Source organism: Nicotiana tabacum, chromosome 23 (assembly GCF_000715075.1).
Source record: "Nicotiana tabacum cultivar K326 chromosome 23, ASM71507v2, whole genome shotgun sequence".
Classification (NCBI taxonomy): Eukaryota; Viridiplantae; Streptophyta; class Magnoliopsida; order Solanales; family Solanaceae; genus Nicotiana; species Nicotiana tabacum.
In genome coordinates, this window is record NC_134102.1 from 77,562,903 (window position 1) to 77,577,225 (window position 14,323).

Below are 14,323 nucleotides of genomic sequence, written 5' to 3' on the forward strand. Positions count from 1 at the left end.
TGTAACACAAACCATATAATACCTCAAATCATCCGCTAAGCTCGAATTCATCCTCATGACGGTTATGTCAATTTTCTCAACCAATCCAAAATCAAATCGAAATACATATACCCACTTGGAAGAAAAGAAAGCCTTCACACAACATCATAGGGATCACACATCAGTGGATTGTCCCCAGGTGATAACCCACCTGCTTAGCCTCAAACTGACATCTCTCTATACCCTTCCACAACCACAACTAATACGCAGTCACTTAATCTCCCTGACTCTGAACTCATCAACAAGACATGAAAAGCTACTTCATTCCACAAATGAAATAACACGAAAGAATTTCTCAAAAACCTTCATAACTCAAGATTGTATGACACATCCACAGAAATTGAGCATCCAATAGTCCTTTTCACATCTCAAGAAAAGTCTTCTCAACACATTCAAACCATTTGAACACAACCCGTAGTCACATCACACTTATCATATAGCCATCCAACCACTCATCGAGCCACAAATTCCACTCATAAGGACACCATCGTACATATAAGTCCAAAATCACATGCTCACACAACTAAAACTATCGAGCCTAAGTTCTGGTTTAAACTTGTCCTCAAGTCCCTTAGACTGGCCCATAACCAAAACACAGAAAACACATCTCGCACCTCATCCACAGAATCACAAGCCATCGATGCACCACTGATACCGAGCACTCACATGCACATACGAGTGAGTGGAAGGAATTCAATATATTTGATCACAGGATGATGCTTCTTCTTTGACATGTTTTGAATCCTTCAACCCCCATAGGTTACTACCAATAGGAACAATAAGGTTCGAGATTTGGCTGGAATTATTCAAGAATCCATCAACGTGCCGAGAGGGGTATTTTTAGAGGCCATATTCTAAGAGACATGAGGGTGACCACCAATAGTGCTGCCATAGTTAATCATTGTGACGAAATCATCGATTGAACAAATGAAGGAAAGAGTTGCCTAGTAGGCATTGATAATGTAGGAACCATGTACATGATCATAAGATGTAAAATAAGCCAGTCATTTTAGACATGTGATATATGGAAGGCATGATCTGGAGGATAAATACATTAGGGTCAGTTATTCTTGGAAGACTATGAGTCATGAAAAAGGACAACAATAATTATTTCATTCCATACGTGCCTTGTTTGGAAAAAGTAGGCCTCAAAGAGAGATAGCCAAGTATGTGACACCAGTCGCCTCTTGGAATGTAGGAAAAATCAATTTAACTCAAAATGAGATTATTCTAGAACTTTGAATGTGATATGGGTTTCAAAATACATGAAGTTTCATTACGCTCTTAACAGTATTTGACACAAAGGATCTATGCCACAAACCTATGAGGTTGAAAAGAAGATGAACACTTGTGTTTTTATTATCATTTTGGCAGCTTAACCCTTCACAGTAGTTGATCCTATTTGAGAGGACTAGAAACACAACAAACTTGCCTTTTAAATCAATATGCTCATCATATGTGCCAGAATCTGAAACATCTAATTTCAACCTTTCATAAGTGAAACCACATAGCTAGGACATCCTAATATTGGGGTGAAAACATGTATTGGTTAGAGAGAATGACCACTTTACTATGAGTTAGACATGTTTTTGCCATAATAACTCTCCAACTGCAATTCCAGGCCACTTCACGGGCAACTACAATACTAGGAACAAAGTGAGTTACCCACTGAGGCATGATCTAGGTGGACCTGAAAATTATACTGAGATAGGCAACCAAAGAAATCTTCTTGTGATGATTTTGTGAAAATCTCAAACTCCCCAGAAACGTTTATGATGACAAGTTACACATTTCCATTGACAGGTACGGATATGATAGGTGTTGAGGTATGCTCTCATGCTACTAGACAGTGAAAAGGATTCATGATAATGTTCACAAAGGAGTAAAGTGAATGTTTCAACCATAGGAACCACATATACCGTAGAGAGAAAGATTGGCTTAAGAAGGATCTCAAAACTAGGCCTCTATACACTGGATTTGATACCACATAGGTAAACTTTATGACTGTGCATGCATAAGCTCAAGTGAGTAGATTTTATTCATTTGAATCAAAAATTCTGTAAGAAATTCATCAGGTACAGTACCTTGTTGAGAATTTAGGAAAGAAGTGGGAAGTATTAACCTAGGGTTATAACCCAATTCAAGGAAATCATTATAGAACTCAATTTCTCAACAAGTTGTAAATATAAGGATTTGTGATAAAGAGGCTTCACAAATGATAGGTCTCATTCAAAGAGTAGATATAGAGAACGACTCATAAAGTTGTTCCGAATTCTATCCCAACTTCTATAGCAACATAAGGAGTGACATATGACCAAGTGGAACAGGGATCAATAAGATCATACTCACAACACGATGCCAAATGTTCATTTCCGCACATCGGGCAGACTGGGATAGGTGTACCCAACTGTAACGACCCGATCCGTCGTTTCGAGAGTTATAACCTTGTTTCCCCATTCCTACTTCTTTTTTTGTTATTCAGCTATATTATGTTATATCGGGTTAGTTGGTTCGAGTCCGGAAGGAACTCGGAGTGAAATAAGACACTTAGTCTCATAATTAAAAATTTTAAGTTAGAAAAGTGGACCGGATATGGACCTATATGTAAATGACCTCGGATTTGAATTTTAATGATTCCAATAGCTCCGTATGGTGATTTTGGGCCTAGGAGCATGTTCGGAATATTATTTGGAAGTCCGTAGAGGAATTAGGCTTGAAATACCGAAAGTTTTATTTTTGAGTAGTTTGACCGGGGGTTGACTTTTTGATATCGGGGTCGGAATCCGATTCTGAAAATTTGAATACCTTTGTTATGTCATTTAGGACTTGTGTGCAAAATTTGATGTCAATCGGACGTGATTTGATAGGTTCCAGGTGTTGTTTGTAGAAATTAGAAATTTCAAAGTTCATTAGGCTTGAATTGGGGTGTAATTCATGGTTTTAGCATTTTTTTGAGGTGATTTGAGGATTCGACTAAGTTCGTATGATATTTTAGGACTTGTTGGTATATTTGGTTGAGGTCCCGAGGGCCTCGGGTGAGTTTCGTTGGAAATTTTGCTAGAACAGCTGCTGCAATTTCCTTCTGTTGGAAATTTGCTTTTGCCCAGAAATCGAGCCCAGATGTGAGCCCAGATCGAACTCAGGGTCGAGGGCCACGATCGAAGCCCGGATCGAGCTCAGGGTTGAGGGCCACAATCGAAGCCTGGATCGAGCTCAGGGTCGAGGGCCATGATCAAAGCCCGGATTGAGCCCAGAGTCAAGGGCCATGATCGAAACCCAGATCGAGCTCAGGGTCGAGGGCCATGTTCGAAGCCAGGACCGAGGACCAGGATCGAGGACCTCGATCGAAGGCCAAGATCTAGCTCAGGGTCCCATTTACCATCTTTGATAAATTGGAGCTTGGGGAGAGGCGATTTTTGCTATATTATCAAGGAAAACTTGAGGTAAGTCCCTTGTGATCATTTCTACTCCATAATATTGAATTATCATCGAATAATCTGACTAGATTACTTGATTTTGAGGTGTAAATCAGAGATTGGAACATAGAAATTTGAAAATAAGATTTGTAGATTTGAGGGTCGAGTTGAGGTCGGATTTTGGTAAAATTGGTATGGGTAGAATCGTGGTTGAATGGGCTTTCGGATTTTGTAACTTTTGTTGGGTTCCGAGACATGGGCCCCACAGGCAATGTTTGAGCCAATTTCGGATTTTGGTCTAATTTTGAAGCTTTTCTTGTGGAATTCATTCCATTAGCGTATATTCATGGTATTATACTGATTGTGAATAGATTTGGAGCATTTGGAGGCAGACTCCAGAGGCAAGAGCATTGCGGGATAGAGATTTGACAAGTTTGAGGTAAGTAACGATTGTAAATCTAGTCCTGAGGGTATGAAACCCCAGATTTCGTATCATTCTATTATTTTGAAGTGACGCACATGCTAGGTGATGGGCGTGCACTGTTAGGGATTTGTGACTTGGTCCGCCCCGTAGCAACTGTAAAGTTGCATACTTTGTTGAAACCATTGATACTTATATGATTTAGAAAGATTTTCTGTAAATTGGGTTGAATGCCACCCTTAGGGGCTGTTTCGTATCATCCTCTCACTGTTTTTGATTGAAAATCTATACTCCGTCATGTTTATACTTGTTTACTGCATAACTCAGTTTTATGTCTCTATTTTGATGCATATAAATATTTTTGGCCGAATGCCCTGTTTTACTAAAATGTCCGAGTGGCTTGATTTGTGAGGATGAGTGTGGATCGGGGCTGCCCGCCTGCAACATACTTTATTATTATCACACGTGAGTTATCCGTGCAGATTATAGCGCTTGGGCTTAAGGAGCCCCTCCGGAGTCTGTACACACCCCCAGGAGCGCAGGTACCTACTGAGTGCGAGTGTCGAGTGCCGAGTGCTGAGTGCTGAGTGACTGGGAGGCAAGAGTGATTGTGAGGTATGCCCGAGTGGCAAGAGTGATTGTGAGGTATGCCCGAGTGGCAAGAGTGATTGTGAGGTATGCCTGAGTGGCACGAGTGACTGTGAGGTTTGCCCGAGGGGCTGTATATGAGTGATGTTTTGCCCGAGGGGCTGTTTATGATTTCATCATTTTTGCTCACCTTTGCATTGAGCCTTTGTTTGAAAAACTATTGGAAAAATGTCTTTAAATGATTTTTATTGGAACTGGGTTTAAACGAGATGTTTGATTCAAATCCTAATTTTTAAGAGCATGTGGTAATTTACTAAGATTTTCTGATATGAACGTTATATGCTTTATTGCTCGTCACTACTGCTCAGTCTTTATTTATTGTTGTTACTTACTGAGTTGGCGTACTCACGTTACTCCCTGCACCTTGTGTGCAGATCCAGGTGTAGCTGGACACGGTAGCGGTTATTGAGTGTTCTGGTTGCAGATTTTTCTTGGAGATAGCAAGGTAGCTGTTTGGCGATCGCAGCCCCTGCTCTTCTCCCTCTTATCTTCCTCTAGTTGTATTTAGCTATTTTCCGGGCTGAGTTAGCCTTGATATTGTTAGACAAATTATAGTATGTGCCCATGACTAGTGACACTCGGATGTCGGGCTTTTTTTATCTTTTCTGCACTTCTGTTTTTCTTTGATTTGAACTCTTTTAGTGGAGGTTTTATGTTAAATATCCTTGAAATTATCTTTAAAATGAAAATATTATTTTGTTTTGGAAATGAGTCGGCTTGCCCAGTTCCACGATAGGCGCCATCATGACAGGGGTTAGTTTTGGTTCGTGATAGATTGGTATCAGAGCCTAGGTTACATAGGTCTCACGGGTCATGAGCGGGTTTAGTAGAGTCTTGCGGATCGGTACGGAGACGTCTGTACTTATCTTCAGGAGGCTGCAGAACCTTTAGGAAGCTCCACATTCTTGAATTCTTGTCGTGCAAATCTGTTGATTCTAGTAACTAAACATCTTTTGCTTCATTCTCTCACAGATGTTGAGGACTCGTACTACCGGTCAGGAGGGCCAGCCACCAGTACCACCAGCCAGGGCCGCGAGAGGCCGAGGCCGCGGTAGAGGCCGTGGTAGGGGCAGATGTGCAGCCCGTACAGCAGTTGGGGCAGTACCTACAGATCCACCGGTTGTCCAAGATCAGGACCAAGTTCCAGTTGTTGATGCACCAGCTCAGGCACCACATGTGCCTATTGTGATTCCAGGCCTTCAAGAGGCCCTAGCTCAGATTCTGACAGCGTGTACTGGCCTTGCTCAGGCGGTCTCTATTTCGACGGCCGCAACCACTTCTCAGCCCTGGGGAGGCACTCAGACTCCTGTTGCTCGCACACCCGAGCAGGTTATTCAGGGACTTCAGACACCAGAGGCACCACCAGCCCAGCCGGTTGCTATTGCTCAGGATTATGTGGTTCCTTCTATGCCTGAGGATGATCAGCATAGGTTGGAGAGGTTTGGGAGACTTCAGCCACCACCTTTCAGTGGCAAAGAGAGAGAGGATACTCAGGACTTTTTGGACAGGTGTCAGAGGATACTCCGTACTGCTGGTATTTTGGAGACTTGTGGGGTCTCATTCACTACCTTTCAATTTTCTGGGGCTGCACTCAGATGGTGGGAGGCTTACGAGAGGTGTAGGCCTGTTGGCGCAGCACCCCTTACTTGGCAGCAGTTCTTCGTGGTCTTTTTGGAAAAGTTCGTGCCTAGATCCCACAGAGAAGAGCTGCGTAGACAGTTTGAGCGGCTCCGCCAGGGTGATATGTCTATGACGCAGCATGAGATACGGTTCTCCAAGTTGGCCCGTCATGCTATCTGGTTGGTTCCCACGGACAGAGAGAGGATCATGAAGTTTATTGATGGCCTCACTTATCAGCTACAGTTGCTCATGACCAGGGAGCGGGTTTCGGGTGCTACCTTTGATGAGGTTGTCGACATTGCTCTGCAGATTAAGATGGTTTGCAGTTAGGAGAGGGTTGAGCGGGAGGCCAAGAGGCCTCGTGGTCAGGGTGGATTTAGCGGTGCTCCTTTTGGGGGTCAGTTCCAGCACGGTAGAGGTCGTCATTTCAGACAGGCTCAGTCAGCTCGACCATTTCATCGGGGTGCATCATCTAGCCATGGTTCTCACAGTTCTCATCAGGGCCACTCATCACTTAGTGCCCTTCCAGTTTAGAGTTCGTCCCGTGCTCCACCTGTTCAAGGCTCTTCCATGCCAGGTTCTTCTACCAGTCATCTCGGTGCTAGGGGTTCCCTTCAGTTTCCGCCGCCAGCACCAGGGAGTTGTTTTGAGTGTGGGGAGCTTGGGCATATGTGGAGGCAGTGTCCTCGTCGTCATGGAGGTCTTTCTCAGCAGAGGAGTCAGCCTCCGACTACAGCACCAGCTACCTCACCACCCGCCCAGTCAGCTCGGGGTGGAGGTTAGTCAGCTAGGGGTCGCCCTAGAGGGGGAGGCAGATCAGGGGGTGGTCAGGCTCTTTTCTATGTTCTCCCTGCCAGACCAGATGCTATTGCTTCAGATGCTGTGATTACATGTATTGTCCCAGTTTTCTTGTATTTCGCCCATTTTCTGGATATGCCCTGTGAGTCCTTAGTTTCATCTGTACATGTATCTACTCTTATGGGTGATACTATTATTGTGGACCGCGTAAATCGGTCATGTGTGGTGACTATTGGGGGTTTTGAGACCTATTGTTTCTCAGTATGGTTGACTTTGATGTGATATTGGGTATGGATTGGTTATCTCCATGTCATACTATTCTAGATTGTCATGCTAAGACGGTGACGTTGGCTATGCCGGGAATTCCGAGGGTTGAGTGGAGCGGTTCTGTAGATTATGTACCAAGTAGAGTGATTTCATATTTGAAGGCTCAGCGTATGGTTGAGAAGGGTTGCCTATCTTATTTGGCTTTTGTGAGGGATGTTAGTGCAGAGACTCCTGTCATTTATTCTGTTCCGGTGGTACGTGATTTTCCGGATGTGTTTCCTGCAGACCTACCGGGCATGCCGCCTGACAGGGATATTGACATTGACATTGATTTGGTGCCGGGCACCCAGCCCATTTCTATTCCACCGTATCGGATGGCACCGGCGGAGTTGAAGGAATTGAAAGAACAGCTCCATGAACTCCTTGATAAGGGGTTTATTCGGCCTAGTGTGTCACCTTGGGGTGCACCGGTTTTATTTGTGAAAAAGAAGGATGGTTCCATGAGAATGTGTATTGATTACAGGCAGTTGAACAAGGTTACAGTCAAGAACAAGTATCCTTTGCCTCGTATTGATGATTTATTCGACCAGCTTCAGGGAGCGAGGGTGTTCTCCAAGATTAATTTGAGGTCTAGTAATCACCAGCTGAAGATTCGGGATTCAGATATTCTCAAGACAGCTTTCAGAACCCGATATGGCCATTATGAGTTCTTGGTGATGTCTTTTGGGCTGACCAATACCCCAACATCATTCATGCATCTGATGAACAGTGTATTCCAGCCCTATTTGGACTCATTCGTCGTTGTATTCATTGACGACATCTTGGTGTACTCTCGTAGCCAGGAAGAGCGCGCTCAGCATTTGAGGGTTGTATTGCAGAGATTGAGGGAGGAGAAACTTTATGCAAAGTTCTCTAAATGTGAGTTTTGGCTCAGTTCAGTATCATTCTTGGGGCACGTAGTGTCCAGTGAGGGTATTCAGGTGGATCCGAAGAAGATAGAGGCGGTGCAGAGTTGGCCCAGACCATCCTCAGCCACGAAGATTAGGAGATTTCTTGGTTTGGCGGGTTACTACCGTCGCTTTGTGGAGGGATTTTCATCTATTGCATCGCTCTTGACCAAATTGACCTAAAAGGGTGCTCCATTCAGGTGGTCGGATGAATGTGAGGAGAGCTTTCAGAAGCTCAAAACTGCTTTAACCATAGCTCCAGTGTTAGTTCTGCCATCAGCTTCAAGTTCTTACATTGTGTATTGTGATGCCTCGAGGATAGGCATTGGTTGTGTCTTGATACAGGAGGGTAGGGTGATTGCCTATGCCTTGCGCCAGTTGAAGACCCATGAGAAGAACTATCCTATCCATGATCTTGAGTTAGCAACCATTGTTCACGCCTTGAAGATTTGGCGTCATTATTTGTATAGGGTTCATTGCGAGATCTATACCGATCACCGGAGTCTGCAGTATCTGTTAAAGCAGAATGATTTTAATTTGCGTCAGCGGAGATGGTTGGAGCTTCTTAAGGACTATGATATCACTATTTTGTACCATCCGGGGAAGGCCAATGTGGTGGCCGATGCCTTGAGTCGCCGGGCAGAGAGTTTGGGGAGTTTAGCATATCTTCCAGTAGCATAGAGACCATTGGCATTAGATGTTCAGACCTTGGCAGGCCAGCTTGTCAGATTGGATATTTTGGAGCCTACTCGGGTATTGGCTTGTGTGGAGGTCTTCTCTTTATGACCGTATCAGGGAGCGTCAGTATGATGACCCTCACTTTCTCGTTCTTCAGGACAGGTTCAGAGAGGTGATGCTAGGGATGTGATTATTGGTGATGACGGAGTGCTGAGAATGCAGGGTCGGATATGTGTGCCTAATGATGATGGGCTTCGAGAGCTAATTCTTTCGGAGGCCCACAGCTCGCGGTATTCCATCCATCTGGGTGCCGTGAAGATGTACCAAGATTTGAGGCAGCACTATTGGTAGAAGCAGATGAAGAAGGATATAGTTGGGTTTGTGGCTCGGTGTCTAAACTGTCAGCAGGTTAAGTATGAGCATCGGAGACCGGTGGCTTGCTTTAGAGGTTAGAGATCCCAGAGTGGAAGTGAGAGCGGATCACTATGGACTTTGTAGTTGGGCTCCCACAGACTTCGAGGAAGTTCGACGCTATTTGGGTTATTGTGGATCGGCTGACCAAGTCCGCGCACTTCATTCCATTTGGTACTACTTACTCTTCAGAGCGGTTGGCTGAAATTTACATCCGAGAGATCGTTCCCCTGCATGGTGTCCCAGTTTCCATCATTTCAGATAGGGGTACTCAGTTCACATCGCAGTTTTAGAGGGCTGTGCAGCGAGAGTTGGGTACTCAGGTTGGGTTAAGCATAACTTTTCACCCTCAGACAGACGGGCAATCCGAGCGCACTATTCAGATATTGGAGGACATGTTGCGTGCTTGTGTCATTGACTTTGGGGTGTCATGGGACCAGTTTCTGCCACTCGCGGAGTTTGCATATAACAACAGTTATCAGTCGAGCATTCAGATGTCTCCGTACGAGGCTTTGTATGGGAGGAGGTGTAGATCTCTTATTGGATAGTTTGAGCCGGGTGAGGCTAGGCTCTTAGGTATAGACTTGGTCCAGGACGCATTAGATAAGGTGAAATTGATTCAGGTGCGGCTTCGCACGGCGCAGTCTAGGCAGAAGAGCTACGCGGATAGGAAGGTCCGTGATGTGTCTTTTATGGTTGGGGAGAAGGTTTTGCTGAATGTATCACCCATGAAGGGTGTTATGAGGTTTGGGAAGAGGGGCAAGTTGAGCCACTGGTTCATTGGGCCTTTTGAGGTGCTTCAGAGAATAGGGGAGGTGGCTTATAAGCTTGCCTTGCCACCCAGCTTGTCGAGTGTGCATCCAGTGTTTCATGTTTCCTTGCTCCGGAAGTATATTGGAGATCCATCCCATGTTTTGGATTTCAGCACAGTTTAGTTGGAGGGTGATATGACTTATGATGTGGAGCCTGTGGTAATTTTGGATCGGCAGGTTCGAAGGTTGAGGTCAAAGGATATAGCTTCAGTGAAGATGCAATGGAGAGGTCATCCTGTGCAGGAGGCCACCTGGGAGACCGAGCGGGAGATGCAGAGCAGATATCCACGCCTGTTCGAGACTCTAGGTATGTTTCTAGACCCGTTCCAGGACGAACGGATGTTTAAGAGGGGGAGGATGTAACGACCCGACCGGTTGTTTTGAGAGTAATAACCTTGTTTTCCCCATCCCTACTTCTTTTTGTGTTATTCAGCTATATTATGTTATATCGGGTAAGTTTGTTCGAGTCCGGAGGGAACTCGGAGTGAAATAAGACACTTAGTCTCATAATTGAAAATTTTAAGTTAGAAAAGTGGACCGGATATGGACCTATATGTAAACGACCTCGGATTTGAATTTTGATGATTCCAATAGCTCCGTATGGTGATTTTGGGCTTAGGAGCGTGTCCGGAATATTATTTGGAAGTCCGTAGAGGAATTAGGCTTGAAATGCCGAAAGTTTTATTTTTGAGAAGTTTGACCGGGGGTTGAACTTTTTGATATCGGGGTCGGAATCCAATTCTGAAAATTTGAATACCTTTGTTATGTCATTTAGGACTTGTGTGCAAAATTTGAGGTCAATCGGACGTGATTTGATAGGTTCCGGAGTTGTTTGTAGAAATTAGAAATTTCAAAGTTCATTAGGCTTGAATTGGGGTGTAATTCATGGTTTTAGCATTGTTTGAGGAGATTTGAGGATTCGACTAAGTTCGTATGATGTTTTAGGACTTGTTAGTATATTTGGTTGAGTTCCCGAGGGCCTCGGATGAGTTTCGGATGGTTAACGGATCAAAAATTAAACTAGAACAGCTGCTGCAATTTCCTTCTGTTGGAAATTTGGTCCTGCCCAGAAATCTAGCCAAGATATGAGCCTAGATCGAGCTCAGGGTCGAGGGCCACGATCGAAGCCCGGATCGAGCTCAGGGTCGAGGGCCACAATCGAAGCCCGGATCGAGCTCTGGGTCGAGGGCCACGATCGAAGCCCGAATCGAGCTCAGAGTCGAGGGCCACGATCGAAGCCTAAATAGAGCTCAGGGTCGTGGGCCATGATCAAAGCCAGGACCGAGGACCAGGATCGAGGACCTCGATCGAAGGCCAAGATCGAGGCAGAACCGATGATGTATGGGCAGAATTATAAAAATAGGGACTTCGTCCCATTTGCCATTTTTGACAAATTGGAGCTTGGGGAGAGGCCATTTTTGCTATATTTTCAAGAAAAACTTGAGGTAAGTCCCTTGTGATCATTTCTGCTCCATAATTATTGAATTATCATCGAATAATCCGACTAGATTACATGATTTTGAGGTGTAAATCAGAGATTATGACTTAGAAATTTGGAAATAAGATTTATAGATTTGAGGGTCGAGTTGAGGTCGGATTTTGGTAAAATTGGTATGGGTAGACTCGTGGTTGAATGGGCTTTCGGATTTTGTAACTTTTGTCGGGTTCCGAGACATGGGCCCCACAGGCAATTTTTGAGCCAATTTCGGGTTTTGGTCTAATTTTGAAGCTTTTCTTGTGGAATTCATTCCATTAGCGTATATTGATGGTATTATACTGATTATGAATAGATTTGGAGCATTTGGAGGCAGAGTCCAGAGGCAAGAGCATTGCGGGGTAGAGATTTGACAAGTTTGAGGTAAGTAACGATTGTAAATCTAGTCCTGAGGGTATGAAACCCCGGATTTCGTATCATTCTATTATTTTGAAGTGACGCACATGCTAGGTGACGGGCGTGTGGGCGTGCACTGTTGGGGATTTGTGACTTGGTCCGCCCCGTAGCAACTGTAAAGTTGCATACTTTGTTGAAACCATTGATACTTATATGATTTAGAAAGATTTTCTGTAAATTGGGCTGAATGCCATGTTTGGGCCTTACGCCAATGCTGTTTGGACCCTCAGGGGCTATTTCGTATCATCCTCTCACTGTTTTTGATTGAAAATCTATACTCTGTCATGTTTATACTTGTTTACTGCATAACTCAGTTTTATGACTCTATTTTGATGCATATAAATGTTTTGGGCCGAATGCCCCGTTTTACTGAAATGCTCGAGTGGCTTGATTTGTGAGGATGAGTGTGGATCGAGGCTGCCCGCCTGCAGCATACTTGTGACTGAGTGAGGCCGAGGGCCTGATTGGTGAGGATGAGTGTGGATCGGGGCTACCCACCTGCAGCATACTTTATTATTATCGCACGTGAGGTGTCCGTGCAGATTATAGCGCTTGGGCTACTGTGTGCGAGTGTCTGTACACACCCCCAATGAGTGCAGGTACCTACTGAGTGCGAGTGCCGAGTGCCGAGTGCCGAGTGTTGAGTGCTGAGTGACTGGGAGGCAAGAGTGATTGTGAGGTATGCCCGAGTGGCAAGAGTGATTATGAGGTATGACCGAGTGGCACGAGTGACTGTGAGGTTTGTCCGAGGGGCTGTATATAAGTGATGTTTTGCCCGAGGGGCTGTTTATGATTTCATCATTTTTGCTCACCTTTGCATTGACCCTTTGTTTGAAAAAACTGTTGTAATAATGTCTTTAAATGATTTTTATTGGAACTGGGTTTAAACGAGATGTTTGATTCAAATCCTGATTTTTAAGAGCATGTGGTATTTTACTGAGATTTCTTGATAGGAATGTTATATGCTTTATTGCTCGTCACTACTGCTCAGTCTTTATTTATTGTTGTTACTTACTGAGTTGGCGTACTCACGTAACTCCCTGCACCTTGTGTGCAGATCCAGGTGTAGCTGGACACGGTAGCGGTTATTGAGTGTTCTGGTTGCAGATTTTTCTTGGAGATAGCAAGGTAGCTGTTTGGCGATCGCAGCCCCTGCTCTTCTCCCTCTTATCTTCCTCTAGTTGTATTTAGCTATTTTCCGGGTTGAGTTAGCCTTGATATTGTTAGACAAATTATAGTACGTGCTCATGACTAGTGACACCCTGATGTCGGGCTTTTTTTTTCTTTTCCAAATTTCTATTTTTGTTTGATTTGAACTCTTTTAGTGGAGGTTTTATGTTAAATAACCTTGAAATTATCTTTGAAATGAAAATATCGTTTTGTTTTGGAAATGAGTCGGCTTGCCTAGTTCCACGATAGGAGCCATCACAATAGGGGTTAGTTTTGGGTCGTGACACCAACCTAGGGAATTTGTTCTTCTTGTGCCCCCTATTTCCACAATCATAACATATTTCAAGAGTCATCAAACATCTCCCTAAGTGACGCTTCTTGCAAACCAAACAATCCGGCTCATTAGTAGCAACAACCCTTTTTTGTTTCTCAGATACACTCACCATATGATCAGGTGGCGCGGTGACATTGGTAGGAACAATGACACTTCCCCTAGCAACAAGTTCTTCCAATCCCTCCATGGCTCGACACATTCTCCCAATGAACGTTTGTGTAATCTCCCCAAGATTCAATGGCGCGGTCATTCCCTCCTTGCTGCCTCAAACCTGTGGGTTACTCGTATGGAAAATGAGACATGACGAGGAATTTACCTTCCTATCTTGAGCTCTATCGCATGATCTGGAGTATCAAAGAAGTATGAAATTCCTAAATGTCCATGTAGTCTCTTCATTATAGATGAGGTCGACAATACACCGATAAGAAAGACTCTCCTAGAGACGGCTATGAGACATCCTAGGACACTTTAAAACCTTAGGCTCTAATACCAAGTTTGTCATGCCACGACCTCGGGGAGAACGACTGGCGCTCAACCGAGATACTCCAGTTAAGCAAGCCTGATAGATGCCGTCTACCCAACCTTGCCCATTAACAATATAATAACCAGTGCAAATGATAGACATGAGAATAGTCAAGTGTTCCACAATCTTTTCCATTACTAAAAGATATTCATTTATAATTTCCAAAATATAACATGTTTACTGATATGATGAAAACATGTTCGCCCAAATATCAACACTTACTAGTTTAATTCCCAACATCATATACCACCCACAACCTGTCTATGGAGCCTCTAAGTACAACAGAAGAGTAGTAAGGATGTGTCGGCGACAAGGCCCCGGCTATACCTCAAAATGTAACGTACAATG